This window comes from Macadamia integrifolia, chromosome 8, assembly GCF_013358625.1.
Source record: "Macadamia integrifolia cultivar HAES 741 chromosome 8, SCU_Mint_v3, whole genome shotgun sequence".
In the NCBI taxonomy this organism is placed as follows: Eukaryota; Viridiplantae; Streptophyta; class Magnoliopsida; order Proteales; family Proteaceae; genus Macadamia; species Macadamia integrifolia.
The window spans coordinates 33,304,095-33,329,089 of NC_056564.1; the positions used below are offsets into that span (position 1 = coordinate 33,304,095).

At 38.9% G+C, this 24,995-nt stretch overlaps 1 long non-coding RNA gene across 1 annotated transcript; it reads right to left on the reverse strand.

Moving 5' to 3' along the window:
- Positions 1 to 2,363: 2,363 nt before the first annotated feature.
- On the reverse strand, positions 2,364 to 14,816 carry LOC122086490. Its single transcript, XR_006142444.1, has 4 exons — positions 14,363 to 14,816; positions 14,122 to 14,243; positions 2,852 to 3,717; positions 2,364 to 2,697 (listed from the first exon to the last, which is right to left on the reverse strand). It is a non-coding gene; the product is annotated as an uncharacterized LOC122086490 (long non-coding RNA).
- Positions 14,817 to 24,995: the final 10,179 nt, after the last annotated feature.

Sequence of the window (24,995 nt, forward strand, 5' to 3'; positions counted from 1 at the left end):
TGAGGCCGAGCTGAGCTCCACCTTTGAGGCCGTGCTGAGCTCCACTTCTGAGGCCAAGCTGAGCTCTTCTACGTGATGCCGAGCTGAGCTCAACCCTTGATGCCGAGCTGGGCTCAACCCTTGATGCCGAGCTGAGCTCTAGCCTTGATACCGAGCCGAGCTGTGTACTCTGATTGTTTTGGTGGATTTCCTTATGTACTTGATATTTGAATTTTATTCTTTTTGTGTAATTATCATGCCTTTGGGCCCAAATGTATATAATTATTGTATCACCATCTGGGTATCAAGTATTATGGGGTTATTCACAGGTAAAACTTAGTCTTCCGCTGATCTAATGAGTATATATTAGTTGTGTGTATGCTGTGGTGGAATACAGTATCTGATGATCCTGGCAGGTTTGGGTTAACCGGTGTTAACTCGGTCATTGGCCCGGTTCAGTGTGAACGGGGTGTGACAGTAAGTGTACATTTTGCCCCACTTTGGATAGTATTACTTTTATTTTTCTTATTTTTTTTTCCAGTTTTCAAGTCTACAAGAGAAAATGCTTAAAGTGAATCAAGAACCAGTCCAAAGGTGAGACCCACTCATTGGTACCACATCCTCTCTCCTACAAAATCCTGAAGATTATTCTCTCTCCTTGCCACATCACAAGATCTTGAAAATACTATGTAAAGATTCATTTTTGATTTAATCAAGATTGCAAGATATTAGTTAATATTACAAGGAAGGAATAGAATATGTTAATTTTGGAAACAAATTCTCTCTTTCCTCACACAATATCTCAGAGAATGAGGACTTTTACCAAGATTTAATTTAATTTAATTTTCTTTCTTTTCTTAAAGAAGACTTGTAAAAGAAAGGAAGCAAGACAAAAGCCCTATAAAAACCCCTTCCTCCCCCCTCCTATTTATTATTATTCCCTTTAATTTATTTTCTAGTTTATATTTAGTTTTCTTCTCTCTCTCCCTCTCTTTAGTTTTAGTTCTTCTTTATTTTTGCTTTAATCACTTTTCTAATAGTTTTTTATGTCAATTAATGCAAGCACTCTTTTATTCTTATTCAACATTTTATGTTTATGATTTATGCAATTGAGTTGTAATTTTTAAAGTTATAGTTCTAGGCCTAGATCTAGGTGACAAGATCAAGAGCCATGGAGCAATTTTTTTTTTTCAAGTTCAAATTTTTTTTTTTTTTTTAAGATTTGTTTTCTCTAATAGTAGAAATTTCAGATTTGGTTTATTCAAAATCTGGTTTTTAGTACTGGTAGTATCTCAAATCACCCAAACTTTCAAGTTCAAGCATTGATTCAAGTAAGTAGGCTCTTTCAATAATTTTCTCTCCCCCCCTCTCATTCCCTCTTCTGACTACCCTTTCTTTTTTAATTTAGGATTTTAATTTCAGTCATTTCATTATTGTTATCCCTTTCCCCTAAGATTCATGGCTACTGTATGTGATGTCTTTGCCCCTCCTAGCCATAGAACCATCAATTTATTGCTTTTATTTTAATTGTCTCCCTTTCCCTAAAGCCAAGAAGAGTAACCCTTGTAAGAGTGACTCTCTGGTCAAGTAGAGAAGCTCATATTATGATGCATCCCTCAGGCTAAGTAGAAACCTACTTGTGAGTCTCTCTCTACCTTTATCCCTTTTCTTTTACTTTATTTTTATTTCAACATTTTTTTTCTTTTATTGTTTTTAATTTTAATTGTGTGGGTTTTTTATTTTCAATTATTTGTTTATTTAATTTTAATTGCGTGGCTTGCGTCTTTAAATTCTTAGATAACGAATGATTAGGACATTATTTTAGATACATATGTTTAGGACGGTAATTAGAATTAGATCACAACCATTAATCAGTTCACTTTCGCATTATTAAAAGAAAAAAAAAATAAAGTGATTGTTTTCCCTGCATTAGACCCGTAGCTACACTAATCCGTATACTTGCGGTTACATTTAAAATCTCAAACAATTATCATTGAGGTTAAAACGAAATTATAGATAAGAGACTTGGTGGATTCGAACTACCATCCTCTTGAGGTATAAAACCATTTTTCACAGAAGTTCTCTACCAATTGAGCTAATGATCCATATGTAAATAATAAAAGCCGTGACAGGAAGAAATCCAAACTGAAAAATAATATTTCATGGCTAGCAAAGCCTAAGTTTTTTTGCCAGTATGATAAACAATACATGTTTTGCTTTAGTGTTTCATGGTGAAGAAGCATTCTAGTGATTTCACAAACATGTTAACTTTGTTAGATTACTTGAGTTAGAAAAATAAAGTACTAAACATGGGTTACATCATTCAAAACAGAAAAAATTTAAGTTTTATCAAGAGAAGTACATCATACTGGTTGAAGCAATACTTACATAAGAAATACCAACACCATGCATGTTAAGAATTTGAAGCAAGCCACATATATCCAAGTTTGATACTCTTACTTTAAAAAAAAACAAAAGGCTAGAAAATACGAAATAACCTAAAAGTCCTGAATCCTCTATCTAGAACTTCTTTTGAGTTGATTTTCTAACAAAATTTTATGGACTACATCACAAAAATTATGAAGAAATAAGATTCCTCCCGTACATTGGCATGCCCTCATCTACCTAAAAGATTGCCACTGCAAGATGTCATCGTCATGTAAATGCTATTGCGAAACCACAAAAAAAAGTTGACATCAGTTGTATCGACTTCCTGACCTGGAAAGAACATTTAGAATAAAAAAATAATGTGGGTTTAGAACATTTAGGGTTCATTGGTATAACTTAATCTTGAGGAATTTATGTTGGTAAGGGAAAAACTCATAAATACTTAAAGCAAAAGCAGAACAGTGAAGCTCATCATAGAACTTACAGGATTGTTTGTACCTCTTCTTCTTTTCCATTTGTTTGTGAACTTTTTTTTTTTCCCCTTCAAGTGAATAAAATAAAAAAAAGAGTGATGAAGATTGTGAAACAGTTTAATTGTGACAGGGTAGAGACCTATATATTTATAATAATTTGGATATTTTTTAGTACAGTTTAGTATTGGTTCGTTAAAAGCTATATTTTAATTTATTAAGATAGATTGGAATTTTACCGATAAAACCCACAAAAACGTGTGGGTTTTTGCGTCTATATGAGAGAGAGAGAGAGAGAGAGAGAGAGAGAGAGAGGGAGAGAGAAATCGTGTGATTAAAATTTACATGCAAATTAATCACTCTCAAAAGCAATGCATTACACAATAACTGAAGTATGATAAGTGTAGGAAAGTAAAATAGTGAATCCTATCATACATACAATGTAGCGGCGGAACCAAAATATGGCATAGTAGCTTATGAACATAACATCATGTACTCATGATCAAAGTTGAAGCAAAAATAAAAATTCTACCAAATAGTATTTCTTCATTATACTCAAAATGGGAATTGGACCAAACAAAAAGTTACCTTCCCATCAACCATTATCAATAAAACATGGCACTAGCCATCGCTTTGCTCGACAATAGTTATAGGCATATCAATAATAAGAGCACATGATGTTGGTCCAATCGTACCAGGTTGATATCTTCTTCAAAGCAAAAACAATGCAATGGAAAAAGTCTTAACTTTCGAATAGTAGATGGGGACTATTTCTTTGTTGGAGCCAATGCTTCTTCAAATCCATCAGCGTCTCTCATCAGGACATCAGGATAGGAACTAAAGAAAACCATCTAACTTGGGATGCTCAACCATCATTTTCCTATAAAGAAAGTTTATTCACTATTTTCTATTAAAAAAAAATGTGATTGTCACCTTTACATTTCACGAATCCCATTTCAAACCAAAATGGTCAATTCATTTAATCCTTATCAAACCTAAGTAAAACATATAAATGAATATGCATAAGCACTTGTTCGAAATTGGAAAAATAATCTATTTCTTACCAACAAATTGGGCACTGGGACCTTAACCTTTGAAAGCACGATTTCACAACTGAAGAGCATTTTGTATTTAATATTCACAGTGGAAAGGATCAACATTTAAAGAAATTAAGAAGAGGCAAAGCAATAAGTCAAATATAGTTTCAGCTAGGACATTCACTAACCAATAATATAGAAATGTGCCTGCCATGAGAAGTGAATGGCTATAAAACTACATCCCTCTCCCCATTGCTACATGATCTGAAGTTACTAATTAGGAAGCAAAGCAATGAATAAACAGTAAGAACACTCACTTTAGTTTGTTCTGATCTAAATAATCTCAGGCTTCCTCTCTGAGATGCAATCAAATTTCAGTTCCACGTCCTTATGGCTATACATCTTCAAGGACTACAAATGAACTATCAAGCTTTGACTCCTATTGTATACCTAAAATTCAGAAAGAGAAGGTGGAACATTATCTGTTCCCACAACACAGGAGGGACCTGAAGAAATTAAATGCCCTGAAAACCATCTTGTTTGTCATCATTGTGTTTGCTAAAGACTTCAACATAGATTAAGAAATTCTAAGGTACGTAGAAACCATCCTGCAGTCCAATGGAATCCATATGCATTTCATAAAGGTTTTTATGGACTTACATGTAAGTGCACAAACATACACATGGGCAGCAAAGCCTTAATCCTTTTGGTTGGATAGCTAAATATGCATAATCAATGTTTTTCTTCTATGAGGATTTTCACAAATATTTTTTTGGTAATTTTGATAGTGCAGATTGATTACCACAAATGCTTGAATACCTATGTACTCCATCTTTCAATGAATTAAAAAATCATTCATAAGAGCCATAAATCAACATGGCAAAACATTATAAGAACTTGAACAGAATCAAATGCGGCATATCTTGGGCTTGACCTCCCATGAATTGTACACCATTCCTAGTCCCACACAGAATCCCAGCTAATAAGGCCTATAATCTACCATCCCAATCATTCAAATAAGCCTTGAATGAGGATTTGGGTACGTTGAGTAGGGGACAACATATGAAGATTATATTTAGAATGAAAACAATGAGTAAAGCAGAGATTAAGAAGTAGAAAAATGCAATGTAGACAATCAAATGAGGAACCCCTGCTTTCATTAAGTGCCACTGGTCATTTGTTGCCAAATTGAATAATGGTAAGAAGAGGAATAAGCAATCTCTAGAAAAGAAAGTTATTCCATAACCAATCAAAATACTCTTTCCAATAACCTGCCATTTTGAAGATTTTCAGTATCAGCAGAGTCTGACTAATGTCAAAGGAGGACATGTAGATGTGTGGGCAACCACACTTGCATATGCAAATAACTGCTTAATGTCTATAGACCCAAATTGTAAAATTCTATGGTAAGCAACAGTGTTCAATGTAGTGGAACAAATTCTATGGCAAGCAACATATTTCTATGTAGTGGAACCACCAACCTTGATTGATCTTTTGTTTTCAAGCTCTATGAGAAAGTCTGCATCTTTTACACTTGTTGCTGCCGGATTTTTGTAGGAGGCTATGTGTCAAACTTGTAAGGCCACAGAAAGCAGAGGCCCGGAGTTGGCTCAGGGATTAGTCCTCCGACGCCCAAGTTAGAGACCCGTGTAATAGTATTCAAAGAGTAATAGTGAGTGAGAGAGTAACACTTACCCTTGCTTTCCCCCTGATCCCCTTTTATAGGGCCATACCTTGTAGAGTCCTATTAGCAACGACGTACGATGATCCCAACGTGTTTAAAATCACTATAGAAGGTTGCCCGACAAATTTAGGCCCAATCAGAACCTGATGGGTCAAAGTGGTAGGTCAACCGGTGGACCAGGTACCCGTCGGTCCTTACCCGCCGCTTGACCCAAGGGATCTGCCTAGACCGGTGGGCCAGGTTCCCACCAGTCCTTGCTCATCGCTTGACCTAGGGGCACTGCCTAGACCAACGAGCCAAGAACGGTGGGCCAAGTGCCCACCGGTCCTTACTCGCCGATAGAGCCAGAAGCCTAACCAGGATAGGCGGGCTCCAGATTGGTGGGTCCAACCACTTCCATGGCACCCACCAATTAGAATCGGGATTTTACTATTCACCTCCATTCTTCATTCCACCTTGGGAAACCACAAGGGGTCGATTCGACCGCATTTTTCACACATCTAAGGTCCCATATTGTGATTCTAACCTAGATCTAGGATCGATTCAAAGTTTTAAGTTTAGATTTTACCTCTTTGCTCAAGAACACCTTCAAAACCCCAAATCTCTTCTCTAGCTCAAGAAATCACCAAATGCCTTTCAAATCTTACGATTTCTTCCTCTAAAACCTTCAAAATAACATGTAAGTCTTTCATTAAACTTTAGATTCATATTCTCAAGTGGGATTAACAAGATTTAAAGGATTTCTACCCAGAATCATAGGGTTTCACTTAGGGTTTCTTGAAGGTTCAAGAAATATAGCCTTTACTCACCTCAAATCGTAGATCTCGAGATGAGGATCACTATTTCGTCGCCAAAATCAAAAAATCTAATCTCGGCGTCACACAACGAGCATCTCCTTCCCTTTTTTTTCCTTCTTCCCTTCTCTTTCTTTTTTTTTCTCTCTTCTTTACATTTCTCACCCACCGTGTAAAACATTAAATGAGGGAAAAGGAAGGTATTAATTGTTATTTATACCTGGGTCAAATATCTAATGACCAGACTGGTAGGTCACACAGGTGGGTCCGACCCAGTTATGACCACCCACCAGTCAGCCGACGATACTTAGTTGAATAATTGGGATTTCGACGGGGCTCGGCTCTTGACACGTATTTCACTTTTGCTATATGATTTAAAACACGTACTCATCATAAAATACGGCTACGTACCTTTATTATCCGTACATAGTCTTGTGATACGTGAAAGTCCACGGCTTAGGCACGCGGACTTCACTAGGCATTGAATCAAACTCGTCTAGCCATCCTGAGTTTAGGGTCACCCTTGCTACCATATTTCATAAGGCACTCGACTCAATTCGATCGGGTTCAGATCCTGCACGACCAAACTAAACCAACAGGGTAATTAGACCAGGTTTAGAAAGTAAGGTATCACAGAAGTAGTCTACTGTCACCACTACAAACTTCCTTTGCCTCGTTGCCAATGAGAATGGCCCCAGGATATCCATTCCCCACATGGCGAAGGGTATTGGACTAGATAGGGAGGATAGCTCTGTGGCATGCTGTCGAGGGACTGGGCTGAACATTTGACACTTTATACACTTCCTGACGAATTTTTTGGCATCTTTCCTTATGGTTGGCCATAAAAGGCCTTGCCGTAACACTTTATGGGCTAAGGCCCATGCCCCTAGATGTTGGCCTTATATTCCTTTGTGTACCTTTTTGAGAGCATATTCGGTATCGACAAAGCCCACGTAATTTAGATAGGCGTGGTGAACCCTATTTTTTACAATGCCTCATTTTTTAGCAGAAACCATGCCAACCTTATCCATATTTTCCTTGCCTCATCTCTATTCTCTGGGAGCACTCCTTCCTTTAAATACCTTACTATGAGATCCATCCAGCTGGGGCCGTTTGTATCTACGGGCAACACTTCTTGGGAATTCTTGGTGCTCGGTTGAGGTAGCATCTCGAAATACACTGATCGCCCTAGTTCTATAAGGTCTGAGGTTGCTAATTGTGACAGTGCATCTGCGCTGGTATTCTCTGCTAGCAGTACTTGCTTCACTTGAATTCTTTGAAGGCTACCACTTTTTCTCGCACCTTCTTCAAGTACTCCGCCATTCTGCGTTCTTTTGCTTCATAGTCGCCATTCACTTGGCGCACTATAAGCTGCGAGTCATTGTGTACCACTAGTTTTTACACCATCAAAGCTTGTGCCAGATTAAGTCTAGCTACCAACGCTTTGTACTCAGCTTCATTGTTGGAAGCACTAAAGTCAAACCATAAGGCATATTCAATTTTGAATCCTTCGGGACTAATGAGTATAATTCCTGCCCCGCTTCCTATCCCGTTAGATGCACCATCCACAAATAGTACCCAAACCCTTTCTTCCTTAGCCTCGGCCAACTCATGTGCTTCATCCAGGAGCATTGTCTCAGCTATGAAGTCAGCCAGGGACTATGCTTTTATTGCAGTCCTTGGTTTGTATTGGAAGTCAAATTCCCCTAACTCTATGGCCCAATTTACTAGTCTTCCAAACATATATGGCTTCTGTAATATTTTCTTCAAGGGTTGGTCTGTGAGCAAGCATATCGTGTGCGACTAAAAATAGGGTATTAATTTCCTTGCAGCAAACACAAGTGCATACACCACTTTATCCATTTTCCTATATCTTGTTTCGGCGTTTACCAAGGTTCAGTTAACATAGTATATTGGCCGTTGTTGTCTTTCCTCTTCTTTTAGTAGCACCGCACTTACTGCTATGGCTGAAATAACTAGATATAGTTGCAAAACATCTCCAGTGTTTGGCTTTGTCAACAGCAGGGGTGTTTCTAAGCATTCCTTCAACTGTTCGAAGGACTTCTCACACTTCTCGGTCCACTTAAACCTCTTGCATCCTTTCAAGGCTTTGAAAAAATGGAGACACTTGTCAGCCGACCGAGACATAAACCAACCCAAGGCGGCGATTCTTCCAGTCAGCTCCTAGATAGGTTTCACGTTCTGTGGGGACTTCATCTCTCGGATGGCCTATATTTTCGTCGAGTTGGCTTCAATTCCTCTTTCTGAGACGATGAAGCCTAGAAACTTTCCTAACATTACTCCGAAAGCGCACTTTGATGGGTTCAGCTTCATGGTGTACTCCCTCAATACTTGGAATGCTCTCTCTAAGTCCTGGATATGATGTTCTGCCTTCAAGATTTTCACTAGCATGTCATCTACGTATACTTCCATAGTCTTACCGATCATCTCCTTAAAGATTTTATTCACCAACCTTTGGCAAGTTGCTCCTGCGTTTTTGAGCCCGAAGGGCATTACCTCATAGCAGTACAATCCTCCTTCGATTATGAAGGAAGTCTTTGGGACATCAGCCTCACACATCTTGATCTGATTGTACCCTGAGTACGCATCCATGAAGCTTAATGCTTCATGCCCTGAAGTGGCATCATTAAGAAGGTCTATCTTCGAAAAGGGGTAGCTATCCTTCAGGCAAGCTTTGTTTAGGTCCTTAAAGTCGATGGATATCATCCATTTTTCGTTGGCCTTCGGGACCATCACCACATTTGATATCAATTCTGGATATCGGATTTTTTAGATAAACTTAGCGTTCAGCGATTTCTCTACTTCTTCATCAATCTTCTGTTGCCTCTCAGGGTGGTGAAGGTTCTCTTCTTCTGCTACACTGGCTTCTTAGTCGGATCAACATTCAGTTGATGCTCAATCACTTCTTGAGCTATTTTGGGCATGTCCGAGGCTGACTAGACGAAGACATCAGAAACCCCAAAGGAACGAGATGATCTTTTTCCATTGCTGCTTTGGCATAAATGCTCCAACCTAGAATTGGCGAGTGCTATCTCCTTCCTCGACGTCAACTTGGATTAGGTCCTCATCCGATTCTCCTCTTTGACGACTGGGGTCATCGCGCAGGTCTTCTATTGGAAGTGCTCTACCCGTATTTTCTTTTCCCACAGGGTAGTGACGTAGCATCTTCAGGACATTTCTTGTTCGCCTCAGTATTCCCAGACCCCATTTTTCGTAGGGAACTTCATCTTGAGATGCTGTGTGGAGACGATGGCTTTTAAACAGGTTCAAGCCAACTCTTCCAAGTATGTTATTGTATGCAGAGGTAATGTCGACCACGAGGAAATTTATTATATTGTGACTTGGCGATCCCCAGTACCAGCTCTCACCGGTAATTCAATTGAACATTTAACTTTTACCGAGGCTCTTGAGAACCCCTGTAATGGGTGTTCAACCTTCTTCTGCTTTCTTTATTTAGGCCCATCTTTTGAAAAACTTTGAGGAACAGGATATCAGTTGAGTTGTCGTTATCCACTAAAATCCTCTTGACCCTACAATCAACTAATGTCATGGTGATTACCAGGGCAACGTCATTAGGCGTTTTTCCTCCTTCTAGATCGTCGTCTGAAAAAGAGATTACTGTCCCTGTCTTCACCTTCTTATTTGACCCTTCGGTCACATGTATGCTTCTTACATAGGCCTTGGCCTTTCTGGTTGAAACGGAGCTTTCTCCTGGGACCATTCCTCCGCTGATAGTGGCTATGACCCTAGTTGGGCTGTTCTGGTCATCTTGTGAATGAGGGTTGGCCCTTTCGGGTGTTTGAGCTCTTTGTCATCCCCGATTGTTTCTACGACCTAGCTCTCGCCTTTCGCGGTGACCCCTCTTTCTCTCAGGCGATCGCTCCTCCGTCCATTGCCATCTTGGGCATTCTCCTTTTCTCGGTCTACAAACCTGCCCAGGTATCCGCTCTGGATCAGGCTCTCTATTTTTCCATTCAGGTGCCAGCAGTCTTCGGTGTCATGGCTATGATCTTTATGAAAATGACAGTACTTCTCCATATTGCGCCTCTCAAGGTGTCATCCCATCTTTCCTAGCCACTTAAGTACTCTGGTGTTTGAGGAGTCCTTTATCTGCATCAGGACATCAGTCCTTCTTCAGTTAAGGGGTGTGTACCTTTTAAACTTTCTTGGCGGACTAGGTGCTTGATCACGTTTCGATCTTCGCCTTTTTCCCCTGGCAGGCTTATTCTCCTCTCTTGAGGTACTTTTCTTTCTTGCCTTCTCTTCGACTTCTTCATCGGCCTCTAGGGTTTCCTCCATCTGAATGTACTTATCACATCGAGCTTTCAACTCAATCAAATTTCTTGGTGCACGCTTTCCCAAAGATCTTTTTATTTCTTTATCTTTGATGCCTCCTAAAAGGGCCGTGAATTCTTCCTTCGGGTCTAAGCCTCTGATCCCAAGCTTCTCCTAATGGAAGCGTTTCATGTAATCTCATAGGGATTCCTCCACATGCGGCTTGACGTTTGTCAGGTTATATATGGACTTCTGAAGGGGTTGGCTGCTGGAGAATCCTTTTATGAAGACGTGGCTCAGCTCACTGAAGTTGTGTACCACAATCTTACAGTAGCTCTGAAGGTCAAGGGGACTACTCGACACATAATGCTTTCTGACACTCGATGGAATTGCATTGCAACCTTGAACCCCTCTAGGTGGTTGACTGGAACTTATGTTCCATCATAAGTGTCATACTTAGGCAAGCGAAACCTGACGGTGAGCGGATCCCTCATGACTTCATCAGTTAAAGTCGTGTCATTAGTGAGGTTTGGCTCACGCGTGCCCATCCGGTTGTCTGCTACTTTTTGGATTTCGTCTTTCAAGTCAAGAATCATCTGTTTCAACCCTCGGTCTTCAGATCTCTGACCATCCTCCTGACGTGGTTCTTTATGCCTTGCCCCTGTGGCACGCCACGTCCCCTCTTTGGGTGCGGGGTTCTCCCTTATTGCACGGTTTCGAGGGTTTCTGCTAGATCTTACCGACCTTGAGCTACTTCAGTCTTCATCTCGGGTTCGTTCCAGCTGGATGCTGGAGTCTCTAGTTGTTCCATTAATCCTTTGAGTGACAACCTTAGAGAACTCTCTCATAGAGTCGGTCAATCGGTTGTATTTCTCCTGGAGCGCATCGAATTGATCCTTAGTCACATACTCTTGCTCCCCAGCCAGAGCGGGTGGGGGTTTAGACTCCCTCCGTGTGGAATGTTGGTCGTCAGGGAGGACTTCCCGTTGTTCTTCCTCTTCGACGCTCATAGGGGGCTCTCCGACATTCGTATTCCTAGCTAGTATTTCTTTTGTTTTCTTGCAATCATAAGTTTTCTCCACCATTACTCTATCGATTCCCACAGACGGCACCAATCTGTTGCTGCCGGATTTTTGTAGGAGGCTATGCGTCAGACCTGCAAGGCCACAAAAAGCAAAGGCCTGGAGTTGGATCTGGGATTAGTCCTCCGATGCCCAAGTTAGAGACCCGTGCAACAATATTCAGAGAGTAATGGTGAGTGAGAGTAAAACTAACCCCTGTTTTCCCCTCGATCCCCTTTTATGGGGCCGTACCTCGTAAAGTCCTATTAGGAAACATCTTTCACTTCTGACGGGGCCAGGAGCGGTTTTGGAGGACTCCATCCTTCACGTTCCTCTCCCTCTACGTGGAATATCCCCTTCTCAATAGTTATCCCTTCTCAGCTGGTAGAATCCTATTTTGACTTTACCACTCAAGGGGGATTCCTGAGGTTATGATGCCCGTGATCTTAGTATTTAGGCACATGAGCTGCCACATGTCCTAGTCTCATTGGGCGACCAATTTCTCCATATCCACACTGCAGTAACTAAAACACCAAATTAGTTATTGACATAACTACATTGGACATTATAATACCAACCTATTAAATTAACAATTCTAATAACTCCCTCCGCCCTTAGATTATGAATAAAGATAAAAATAGAGATATAGAATTGGGTCAGAATAGGGCCATAGGCATTTTAATGGTTAGAGAAAACGAACAGCAGCCTCTATATCATTGCACAAGTTGTTGCACAAAATAAATTAAAAAAGTAAAATTCTTGTTCCACTTAGTTCCATATTAGGCCAATTCAACATGGAAGATCTGATAATGAAACTTGAATGTACGAAATTTCAAAAATCAAATCCAGGGGCAAAATGTTTAATTAATTTGCAAGAAAAAAAAAACTACAACATGTTTTATCTTACGCTCCTAGTCGATACCATCAATTTTTTAATGAAATCACCAGATTCATTGAGATCCGATCAATAGGATCCACCCACTCCTACCCATGTGTAGAATTTCAGCATAAAGAGACTCTTGCACATGGCAAAGTCATGGTCAAAGCATAGTTAAAAGTAAAAAATTAGAGTGAAACCAAAGGGTATCTAAAAAACTGAAACTAATGTTCACACCCCCCCCCCCCCAAAAAAAAAAAAAAAAATTTGAAAGTTTGAAACTAATGGTTATTTTTATAATTTTTTTTTTCCAGAATGGATTTAATTTCTGATTTCAAAAGATCCTTCATTCCTACCTAGCAGTTTCATAAAAATAAACCTAAAAAGGAAAACAAACTGGTGAGTGATGAGGCTTGATTAAGGTAAGAAACAAATGTTTCTATGGATCTAGTCAACTTGAACATAACAAAACTACCGATGACAATTGACATACCACAGAAACACTCAATTCTATGCCTCTAACAGAAACTCAGAGATCTTCTACTAACCACATAAGAAATAAGATGTAACCAGGATGAGGGGGGGGGGGGGGGGGATAATTGATCGGGCAACAAAAACTAAATTCAGGGCATCGCTAAATGATATAAACAGAATCCTAAGCATTTAGGACATCGCTAATTGACTTAAACAGAACCCTAAGAATCAAGAAAAGCAACAGAAGATCAAATATATTGCTTCCGAACTCAACAAAAGTAATAAAGGGATAGAGATTAAAGTGATGACTACACATTGCACTTCGGAAGCTTCGGCTAGCCATGGTTCTTAGCTGATGAGGGTGATCAAAAGGCAAGACTGAGGAGAACCTGACTCGTGAAATTACAAAGCTCGGAAGAGGCTTTGTAGATAATCAAACAAACACAACTGCAATTAAATATGTTGATGCTACCAAAATATAGAAGAGAGAAAGTCAATCTTTAATCAAGATAAAGTCAGCTACTATACGACCATTGTAAGAATATGATCATAAGAAACTATCATCTCCAAATATGAAATATGGTATCAAATCATCCTGAGATCAAACTGTAATATAATATTTCATTGCTAATAAGGCCCATGCTTTTTTGGCAATACAATGCTTCTTTTAGGGGGAAACGAAAGTACAATTAAGAATAGTTAATTTACTACTCTACCCCAATAAAAAGATACAATAAGCATCCAAAAACAAAGAAGAAAGAAAATTCATCAATATTCATCTTATAGTTGTCAATTCTTCTTTCTCATTCCACATTTATCCCTCTATTCTAATAATCCCAAGCATGATGAAAAGTCCTTGCAAATTAACATTCCTACTAAATATGCTCAAAATTACTAATAATTACAAGACATGAAAACTATTGAGATTCGAAACTTCCTTGGAGATCTTTAATAAAAAACAAACAAACAAAATTAAATTAAAACAGAGAGAGAGAGAGAGAGAGAGAGAGAGAGAGAGAGAGCAATGAAACGAAGAGTAAAAAAATGCCAGAAAGAGATACTTATGGCCTTGGGATGTATGCTACAACTTCGAGGATATCAATGGGAGCGTCTGTTGATTGCAGAGAGAAACAGGTCCAAAAATAAAACATAAATCCCTCTTCTTTCGGTCTTCCTTGGAGATCTTTAATAAAGAACAAGAAAAAAAATTTAATTTAATTACAACAGAGAGAGAACAATAAAACGAAGAAGAAAAAAAAATGGGAGAGAAATTTTTCTGAGTCACAGCATTCCACTTCTTACTCGTTGAACTGTTTGAGCCTCTTGGTTGAAGAAAAAGAGGTAGGGTCACTCGAACCCTCATCAAAAGGAATCATGTTACTATCAATGTCCACTATCCAGAGACGCCATGTTCGCAGCACCATAGAGACTCTAGGAAAGAGTAGGAAAGCTAATCACTGATCTCCATGATTATTCTTCTATGAGAGTGAAAGGAGAGGAAGGAGAAGAGTCGATCAAGTGAGAGAGACTGATTGTAGAAAGGAGATCTCATATCTTAAATTTGTAAAAGAAACAAAAGATTTATTATTGACAAAGAAGAAAGAGAAAGGAGGAGAGTCGATTGAGAGAGAGAGATTATAGAAAGGAAATCTCACATTTTAAATTTGAAAAGGAATATAAGGCTTATTATTGATAAAGAAACCAAATGAAATTAGTTTCATTGAAAAAACAAAAGAACTAAACGAAATTGGGAAAGCAGTTGAGGAGATAGAATCTAGAAAATATAAATTTTTTTTTTTAGTATAAATATATATATATGAAATAGATTGTGAGGAGGGCAATGAGAGTGGAGGATGTGCGACGAATAAAGAAAATATTTGTTTAAAAAAGAATTAAACGAAATTAGGAAAGCAATTGAGGAGATAATCTAGAAAATATTTTTTAAGTGAAATTAAATAAACTAATATTTAATTAAAAACAAAGGGTACCAAAAATAATAATAAAATAAAAAATATTAAAATTAAGAATTTAAATAAACAAGAAAAACAAGAAGGGTAAAGTAGTCCAAGAAAAGATTAACCACGAAGCATGAGTACATGTACTTATATAATAGTATAATAATATGATATATATATATATATATATATATATATGTATATGTGTGTATGTGTGTGTGTGTGTACACGTTAGTACACACACATATACACCCATATTGTCAGGATAACATTTTGAAAATTATTTGGGAAGACTAATTTTTTGTACAAGTACAATTGATAAGGATAACCAAATTTGATATATGATTAGAATGACCAAATAATTTGTCAATTTGGTACAAGTTGTCGATTCAGGGATCATATCCCACAATGTCAATGTAGGAAACTTCCATCCCTCAACAAGGATTTAGATTGTGGTAGAACTACCATGTAAAATAGTGGTTTGATGCAAGTATTCAGATCCAATGGACACAACTCCATACACCTACAACATGGGTCATTAGTTTTTTTTTTTGGTAAGAATAAAGGGTCATTAGTTAAACTTAATCATATTATTAAGGAACATAGACCATAGTCTCATTAATGATTATCCATGAGTGGGAACTACAATGGTGCTTGAGTTTGCCCACAATGGTAAATATTTTTTTGATAAGTACCTATGATGGTTGGTTTTTTTTTTGGTAAAGAAGCTTTATTAACAAGGGAACAAAATTGAAGCCAAATCAGCCAACAACGAAGGGGAAAGAGAAGGGGGGGGGGGGGGGGGGGGTGGAGATCATAACATAGAAGGGAAACTTGATTAGATGGAAGCCTTGGTGGCCAAAGAGTCTATTATAGAATTTCCTTCACGAAGAGTATGATGAAAATGAATGTCTTGGAATCAGAGAGGGAGCTTGAAGTAGTCCTAAATGATAGTAGTAATATGCCAAGGGCAAGAAGTGACACATTGGCGAAGTAAGTTGATGACCAAAAGATTATCGCTTTCGATGATGATGGATAAGAAGTTTCAATGGGCCGCATAAAGGAGGGCCTGTTGAACTGCCAAGGCTTCAACCACAATAGCAAATAAGACACTGATACAACCATTGATGCCACCAGTCCAAAAAGCATCAAAATTTCTGCAAACACCAACGAAGCCAGCTAAGCCAAGATTGCCTTTGCTAGAACCGTTGACATTGATCTTCAAAAAATTAGATGGTGGTGGGTACCAACAGACAGACCTAGGAGCAGGTTGGTGAAAGGCTGAAGACTTGGGAACATGGTTGTTGTATTCTAGAATGGCACATAGCAGAATTCTCCCGTGAACAAACTTAACCTTATTAAATACCCAATTCCAATAGCCCTTCCAGATGTTCCAGATGACAACCTTAAGAGAAGAATCCCTGCTATTAAGAGGACACAAACAAGTGGTCACGAGGCTATCCTTGAACGATGGATAAGACCCATCAATAAGCAGTTGAGGCAAGAGTCTCCAAATCTTCGAAATGAGGAGGAACTCCAAGAAGAGGTGAGCAGGAGACTATATAGAATAAGAGTAAAGGGAACAAAGGTGATCAAGGTTGAAGCCTCGAGGGATGAGAAGACGGGAAGAGGGAGTTTTTTATGCATAATTTTCCAAATCAGAAGTTGGCATTTAGCAGTGGTAGGAAGATGCCAAATATTAAGCCAGGAAGAGGGGTGGAGGGTGGGACTAAGGGGAGTGACCAAGGAAATTCTATATGCTAAAGAGACTGAAAATTGGCCCGAGGAAGTAGCCATTTAGACAAAATGGTTTGGAGTAGGAAGACTGGAAGTGGAATGGAGAGTATATGAAAAGCGATATCAGAAGGCCACCAAAAGAAGAGCAGGTCCTGACGCCAGGACCGGAGACGAGGATTAATAAAATGAGAGACACAAAATGGACCCTGAAATGGAAGAGGAAAAGGAGCGACAGTTGGATGGAAGTTAGGAATCCAAAAATTGGACCAAGGATTAATGGAGCAACCATCTCCGACCTAGAAGAATAAACCCTTTCAAAGAACGTCCTTGGAAGAGCAAATAGACTTCCAACACTTTTTGGCAAGCAAGGCAGAATTCGTAGCAGCAGAAAACTTGATGATAAGACCACCAATCGCTTGGGTTAGCAAATAGAAGACCAAGAAATAGTGGGCCCCTGCTTAGAAGTGCCATTCGACTAGAAAAAGTCTCTATAAATGGCATCTAAGGATTTTTGGACTGATGAGGGAACTTTGAAGTAGGATATCATGTAGAGGGGCATCGCCAAAAGTGAAGATTGAATGAGGACAAGCTTACCTGCTGGACTAAGAAATTGAGCTTTCAAATGTTATAATTTTCTAGAGACCCAGGCTATCGGGTCCGCACAATGGATTTAGAGAGCTTCCCACCAATAAATGGAATCCCCATATATTTATCAAGAGTGGTTGTGGAGTGATCACGAAGTTGTTGCTTCGTCTCAGAATCCACACAGCGACAAAACTGAGCCCAGGTCTTCGCTAAATTGATGACTTGACCGGATTGATTGCAATAGGAAGCCAGAATACTATTGAGACTTTGGGCCTCAGACATTGAAGCTTTGCCAAAAAGTACATCTGCGCATTCCATATGAGAAATCCTATAGCTTCTCAAGCAAATTTGAATACTCTAAATCTGTTTTTCTTGTATCACAATTGCTAGTTTTGTGGAGAGGACTTCTACGCAAAGAACAAAGAGGTAGCATGAGAGAGGATTGTCCTATCTTAGACCTCTTGTCGGATTGAAAAAGGGGATGGGAGTCCCAGTGAGGAGGATGCTCAGTTGTGTTATTTCCACACAAAACATGACCTGTTGGACCCAGAGGCTGTCGAATCCATAATTAAGTAATGCATTCTTTAAGAAATTCCATTCTAGGTTGTCGTAAGCCTTGTTCATGTCAATCTTAAGAGAGAAGAGCCCATGATGATCTTGTCTAGTACTCTTGATCTTATGCAAAACCTCGTTACAAAAGGACATTATCTTCGATGTGTTACCTTTGATGAAGTTGTTTTGATTAAAGGAGATAATACAGGTGAGAATGGGGGGCAAGAGATTGAAAATAATACGTGAGATGATTTTAAAGGCAAATTTGCAAAGGCTGATTGGTCCAATTTTCATAATGAAAGAGGGGGTCTCTATGGTTTTATGGTTGTCCTTGTTGGCAACCTCAGGCATGTGATGGTGATGATGTGGTCAGTTTGGGTGATGTGGCAGCGTTCGGTGTCTCTAATGAAATAACAGAGCCACGTGATGTGCATGGAGTAGATTGATACATCTATGGTAGGTGGCGCGGGATTTCGGGTCAAAACTAGTAAATTTGGCCTAATTAAGCACGGGAGCATTTTCAATAGTAAATATGAGTTTTTTGAAAGATGTTTTTTTTCATTAAAAAGTTAGAGTGTAATTTATCCAGTCCAACGCTTCTGATTTCGTCACGTTTTGTTACTGTATGAAGAAATCATGACATCGACAGTCAAAAGATGACTTTTTGTAACAGTCGGGTAGTTTTGACATTGAAAATGAATTTTTGAAAGAAATTTTCTCGATGTAACCTTGCAAGAAAAATTCAATCTTTCCAACGCACTTGGTTTCGTCGCGTTTCGATTCCATATGAGGAAGTTGCGGCATCGAAAAGTTTTAAGGGTATTATGATCTTTTTGCATGGTTGATTCTAACGATTGGGTTTTCTAGAATGTTGTAGAGCATCAAGTCATGGTCACTATGCTTTTCGTTTTGCCTTAATCGAAGTTTGTGTGAGAAAGTTATGAAGGTTTCCATGTAATTATTAAAAAAAATCTGAACCTATTTAGCCAAAAAGCTCTCGGCCAATGCAGCTTGTTTTGGAACTTCTTTCGAAATTTTAGGGAGTTTTGTGTAATTTGGAAGGCTTGACGTGCTGGGGGTCTTCAGCACTGGAAATAGGAAGGCAATGGATCATTTGAATTAAACAGGTTTTGAGGGATGTTAAATGGATGGTCTAGATTTAGCCGCGTAGGCTTAATGCTCATCTGAAAACTCCTGAAGCTTGGTGCTGCTTTTGATGCTAGAGATGCCTATGCAAAGGCCTTCTTTAGTGGAGTGCATCAGATGTCACAGTTTGGCGCTTCACTAGATCAGGTACAACCAGTGTGTGGTGTATGTGCATGTGTGTGCTATTTTTTATTCGTTTTACTTAGATCTGATCAGATCTAAGTTAGTCGAAGCCAATCCAACGATTGGCAGCCGCTTCACCATTATGAGAGCCAGTCTATCAACGATCGACAACAATTCTGACCCTTGACACACGCACTGAATGTGACATCATCAAGATGTTGATCCTATGGTGGTCCTTTATTAACCATTAGTTTGCTCCAACAGTTGAGATTTTTTGTGCCTTTTGATCCTTGATTTACAGCCTGGATCGCTCCATCGCTTCGCACGCCGCCAGTGTATGCTTTGATTAACCTCCAAAGATTTCATTTCAAAGGTTCTAGTAGCCTAACTTCAAATGGGCATAACTTTTTAATCCTAACGCCAAATGACTCTATCTAAGTTGCAGTCTTTTTGTTTTTCCGTGCTCTATCTCATGGAAGCAAGAAAAACACTTTTGGAGGTGAGAGAAAGCCATAGTTTATAAAAGAGAAGCCCTCCCCTTTGTTTGGTCTTTGAATGAGCATGAATGCTTGAGGATAGCTGTTCTTAGTCCATTAAAAGAGGTAGAAGAGGTGGCTAAGATGTGTTAATAATGCATTGAATCCAAGCCAAAGAAGATGAGAAGAAAGTAAGTGAGTGTTTAGTTGTGGTTGCCTTAAATAGCAAAAAAATAAGGGGAGAGAATGTGTGAGCACCCAACTGGTCAGTGCAAGTTTCCAATCATCCCAAACAATCGGTTGTGAGATTTCTTAACCTTAAAATTTACATTACATGTATGTATGCTAGGTTAGTGGTAGATGAACAGTATGAATGCTAGCTAGTTGTGGATGTGTATACTAGGCAGGGCTTGACTGTAGGGCATTGCTATAAGCCTAATTTATTGTATTCTTGTCTTGTGTACTTAGTGGGTGCTGCACATTGTACCAGCATTGCAAGTGCCATCTTAGCTTTGGCTTAAGAAAACAGGGTGTGGGTGCTCCCAACTATAGGTATGTCAAAAGTAGTGTATTGAGTAGGTATGAAGCCTTTACAGGCATTACTCTGGGGATGTTGGAAAATTATCAAATCTCGTAAAAACCCTATGTTGTGGGTGTACTTATTGTTTGCATTATATATATTGAAGTACGTAGAATGCAGAATGAGTGTGCACACTTGGAAGTACCTATAATAGGCTAAGTATCTATATGATTATGTGCAAATAGGTACAGGTACAGGCATAACATGGGTAGTAGCTTAACTATTTTGAGGATAATTAGTGCATGTTAGCAATCCCAGTACATGTTAAGATTTGAGGAAGAGAATGCATAGGATAAGCAGAAGAGGAGTGGGTTGTGATTGTTTCAGTTTTTCTAGTGGGAGGGGAAGACTGAAATATTAGCGGCGAGAAGAGGAGGGGGAAGAGTATAGGAAGAATGGTTGTACTGAAATATTAGTGGCGTGATTGTTAGGTTTTTGATACAAGAGGTGAGTGATTATCTTTTCTTCCTTTAGCTAAACCCTTTTTTCCCCCTCTAAATAACTAGTCCTAGTCCTACAGTCTAGTCTATAGAATAGTTCCTCCATGTTAGCTCTGGGATATACTCTCCCTCTCCGCTTCCCACCGGATTGTTAGGAGGTAGTGCCTCGCACCAACAAAGGGAGAAACTTAAAACCATAGGCATTGGTTGATGTTGTGCCTGAGCAATGGAGGAATTTTTCTTGAAGAAGTCGATCATAACATATCGAGTATTAGCAGGATGGCCTGAAGAATTTTGCTCTTTTGATTGGGAGAGTACGTGGGAGTTGGACGCCCACCCCTTTGCTCTGAAGCCTCTAGTGTTTTCCCAGAATTATTCGAGACATCAGAGCAAAAAAATTCATCATAGATTGTTGTCACCTCTATAAGTAAACTTGACCTTCGTGGGGGTACAACATCCTTGGGGAGAAGAAGAACCTCCTCCTTCGGTCAGCCTTGGCAAGTGGTTGAAGAAATTCTATTCTTGGCTTGAATGGATAGTCAAAGTCCAGAGTGGCCAAAACGGTTACAGTTGGGACATATACGTTGTGGGAGACACTCATAAACAAAGTGAGTAAAAGTAGAACCTATGGATCCCAAATTACCATTACTGGAGAGACCAGACATTGAGAGATAGGGATGACCAACCGGGCCACTGAATTAGTAGTAGAGCTGACAGACCCTGAAGAACTCTCAATTTCAATGCACCAACCGGCGGCTCGGGAGAAAATATTTGCCATGATATCCTATTCAAACAACATCCAATGAAAGTCTTTCAACTGATCCCAGAGAACCAATATAGGTAAGACTACCTTCTTCGTCGGAATATCTGGATTCCAATGTTGCCCCAAACACATCCCTGGCTGAGAGAACAAACTGATGTGCATATCCCTAGCATTACGAAACCTGATCACAAAATGGTCAGGTTAGGAGCTTTCTCAATGAGATGAAGTTCTTAAGGATCCAAGAATGGCCAGCCTAGTTGAACATCGATCGAAGTTCAAGGGTTAACAGTCGGGCATTATCAAGAACCCATCTAACTATTGAAAACTGTAAGTTCCACCTTGTATGTTGGAGAGAACCATCAAAGGCATCCACAGGTGCGACTTGCATGTCAAGGAGGTCCATTTTGGAGGAGAATTTTGTAGCTAGCCTTTCTGCAAAGGCCTTGAAACTCAGACCAACATTATAATCAAAAGAAAAGGAGAAACTAGAAATTTGTTAAAATTGCGATTAAAATCCTCAAGAATCCGAACAACTGAGTGGGCTATGCTTATTTGAATATCTATAATCTTCCTAAAAAAAAAAAAAAAAATTCTGGAACCCTTGGATTTTGTTTATTGTTCTACCAGAATTGAGGTGAGGGCTAAGCATCCTTATTGGATTGATTGTGGACTGAGGTAAGTTGGGACAGGCTGAAAATCGGACCATAAAACCAACTAATATTCAAACCAAAATTGAACCAAATAAAAATGATAAAAAAAAATGATTATGAGGTTATGAATAGGTGAATGGATTATTCATTTTTTAAAATATTAGTGAGAATATTTTTTTTTGTAAAGGGAATTGTTACAAATCAACCAATTGGAGTTATGAATAGGGATTTTTACAAAGTTTGCCCATTTCAGCCGCTTCTTAAGATCACGACAATGAAGTTATCAAAGCTCTAGATGAGGCTGTTTCTTGTGAAGAAGAATTTTGGCGTAAAAAATCGGGTATAATATGGCTTCAAGGAGGGGACCAAAACACTGCTTTCTTTCATGAGAGCATAGTCCAACAACGCCATCAAAATCAAAATTTTAAGCTCAAATTACATTTTGAAAAATGGTATGATTCTGAAACAGAGATTGTTGATGAGATTACCACACAATACTACAATTCAAATTTCTGATCTGAAGGTGTCAATGAGGAGGCTTTGAAGGCAGTGCTTGAGAAAACGCCTATCTCTATATCTGATGCTGATAATAATTTTCTTTTTTCGGCTTCCACAGTTGAGGAAATTAAAGATGCATTATTCTCTATGGCCCCATTGAAAGCTCAGGGTCTTTACCAAAAAAAATAAAAATTGAAAGCTCAGGGTGTTGACAGTTTTCCCTCCCTATTCTTCTACATTTTTGGGACCTAATGCATCACGAGTTTGTTGATTTTGTTGGTCCTTTTTTCTATTTAGGTATTCTACTACATCACTTTAATGATACGCTAATTTATCTCATCTTGAAGGTGGTGAACACTGAATCAATTGATCAATTTAGGCCAATTAGTTTGTGCGGAGTGGGCGTGGAAATGGTTATGAAGCTCTTGGCCTCGAGATTTTAGATCCTTCTACCACACCTAACCTCCATCTTGCAATCAGCCTTTGTGCCAGAAATGATGATTTCTGACATCTTACAGGCCCATGAAGCATTCCATTATGTGAAACGTAAAAATAAGGGGAAAAAGATGCTCGTTATTTTGAAGCTTGACATGAAGAGGGCATATGATACACTTGAATGAGATTTCATCACTAGTCTTTTGAACAAGATGGGTTTCTTTAGTAAGTTTATTTCTCTTATCATGTCATGTGTTACTTATGTACAATATGTTATTTTGATCAATGGTCCAATGAGGTGTGAGATAAACCGACTCAAAGAATCAGGCAATGGGATCCTTTATCCCTAACCCTTTTTCATCAATGCGCAAGCTTTAAGCAATGTCATTCTTCATGCTGAAAAAGAAGGCCTTGTTGTTGGGATTTAAATTCATAACCGCTCTCAACCCCACCTCATCGGGTCATAATTATTCATAAAATTAATATTCAATTGTTAATTTTAAGTTGATTTTCATGAGTAATTTGACCACATATTGGGATAATATTATGTTGCAGGGTTTTCAAAAGATAATGCATGGGTTTGATGCTAAATGGATGGATGTGGTTCAGTCTAGAAGCAAGGGCAAAGGGTCAAGGGCAAAGTTGGAATTTCTAAGAGAAGAAGAGAATATAAAAAAAATAAAAAAGGGGAAATTTAGGGAGAGAGAAAATCCTACGATTCTCCCTCTCTCCATATTGCACACGTTCTCTACTCCCTCTCCTACTTTCTCTTATCTTTCTTCCCTTTTTCCTATTTTATTTCATCTCCTTCTCTTTCCTTGTCCAAAATAGAATAGGAATCTCTCTCTCCCACTTTACCTAAAACATCTCCCATGTTCTCCCACCGAACACATCTCTCTCTCATCGCCTATTTTCTCTCCCCCATCCCACGGTCTCCTACATCTTATATGCATTCTCTCTCTCCCTCTATTTTCCCTATATTGTCTCCTATGGCCCACGGTGTCTATTTCTCCCTAGACTTTCTCTCCCAATCGGTTAGCTCTCTCTCTATCTTATTCCTTAATCTAGTTGATCCCTCTCTCTCACCCATGCATTCTTTCTCTCTTTTCCCTATTTCTTCTCCCCTACCTACGATTCCCTCTCTCCCACCGAATTACCCTTTAGTCAATCTCTCCCCTCACTCTCCTAATCCAAGTCCAGCTCTACCATCCCACGCACCACGGTTCTCTTTCTCCATCCTTCTCTTGAGGGGGACTTTTGACACTCATCACTCATTATTGAGGAATAAAGGCTGCTATATCACACCCTTTATAGAGGAGAAAGCTGGCTAGTTTTACTTTCTTGGTTCTCATAGTTCTCCTTTCTTCTTGGATCATGCTTTCTTTGGGATGAATTTTCAAGGATAGCATTGCACACGGAGGATTACCATGACGCCAAGGGTTCATCACCATCATCATCATTGCTGCCATTCATTCATTAGCACCATGAGCGGCTAAGTTACTTTCTATCTTTAGGTCTAGATGAAGTTTTGAGTTATTGTTAGTTAATTTCTGGTTTAAATTCATACTTGATTATTTGATGTTTTATTTTAAAGACCCCTTCCCATTGTGGATGATTTTTAATGCTTAAATTAGTTTAGGATATTTATTTCTGCGATTCAATTATTCTATTCAAGCAATGGAATTTCATGTGATTTTTGGCAATACGCTAATGATAGCCTTTAATCAATTAAACTAAGCATGCTAAGCGAAAGCGATAGACGATAGTGCTTGACAGGATAGGTTATTCTTAGTGTAGTCAAAGATTGTGTTTTTGTGATTGCATTGGAACTTGTAGTTTCAGTGAACCAAAATTTGATAATAATGCCAAAACGGATTTAAGACCTAAGGATAGCTTCTTCTCATTAATTCTTGTTCTTGTTAATTGGTTTATTTAGTTTTAATTTAAATTCTGAATTTTACAAATTTGATTTCCAAAATAACCTTCACCTCAATC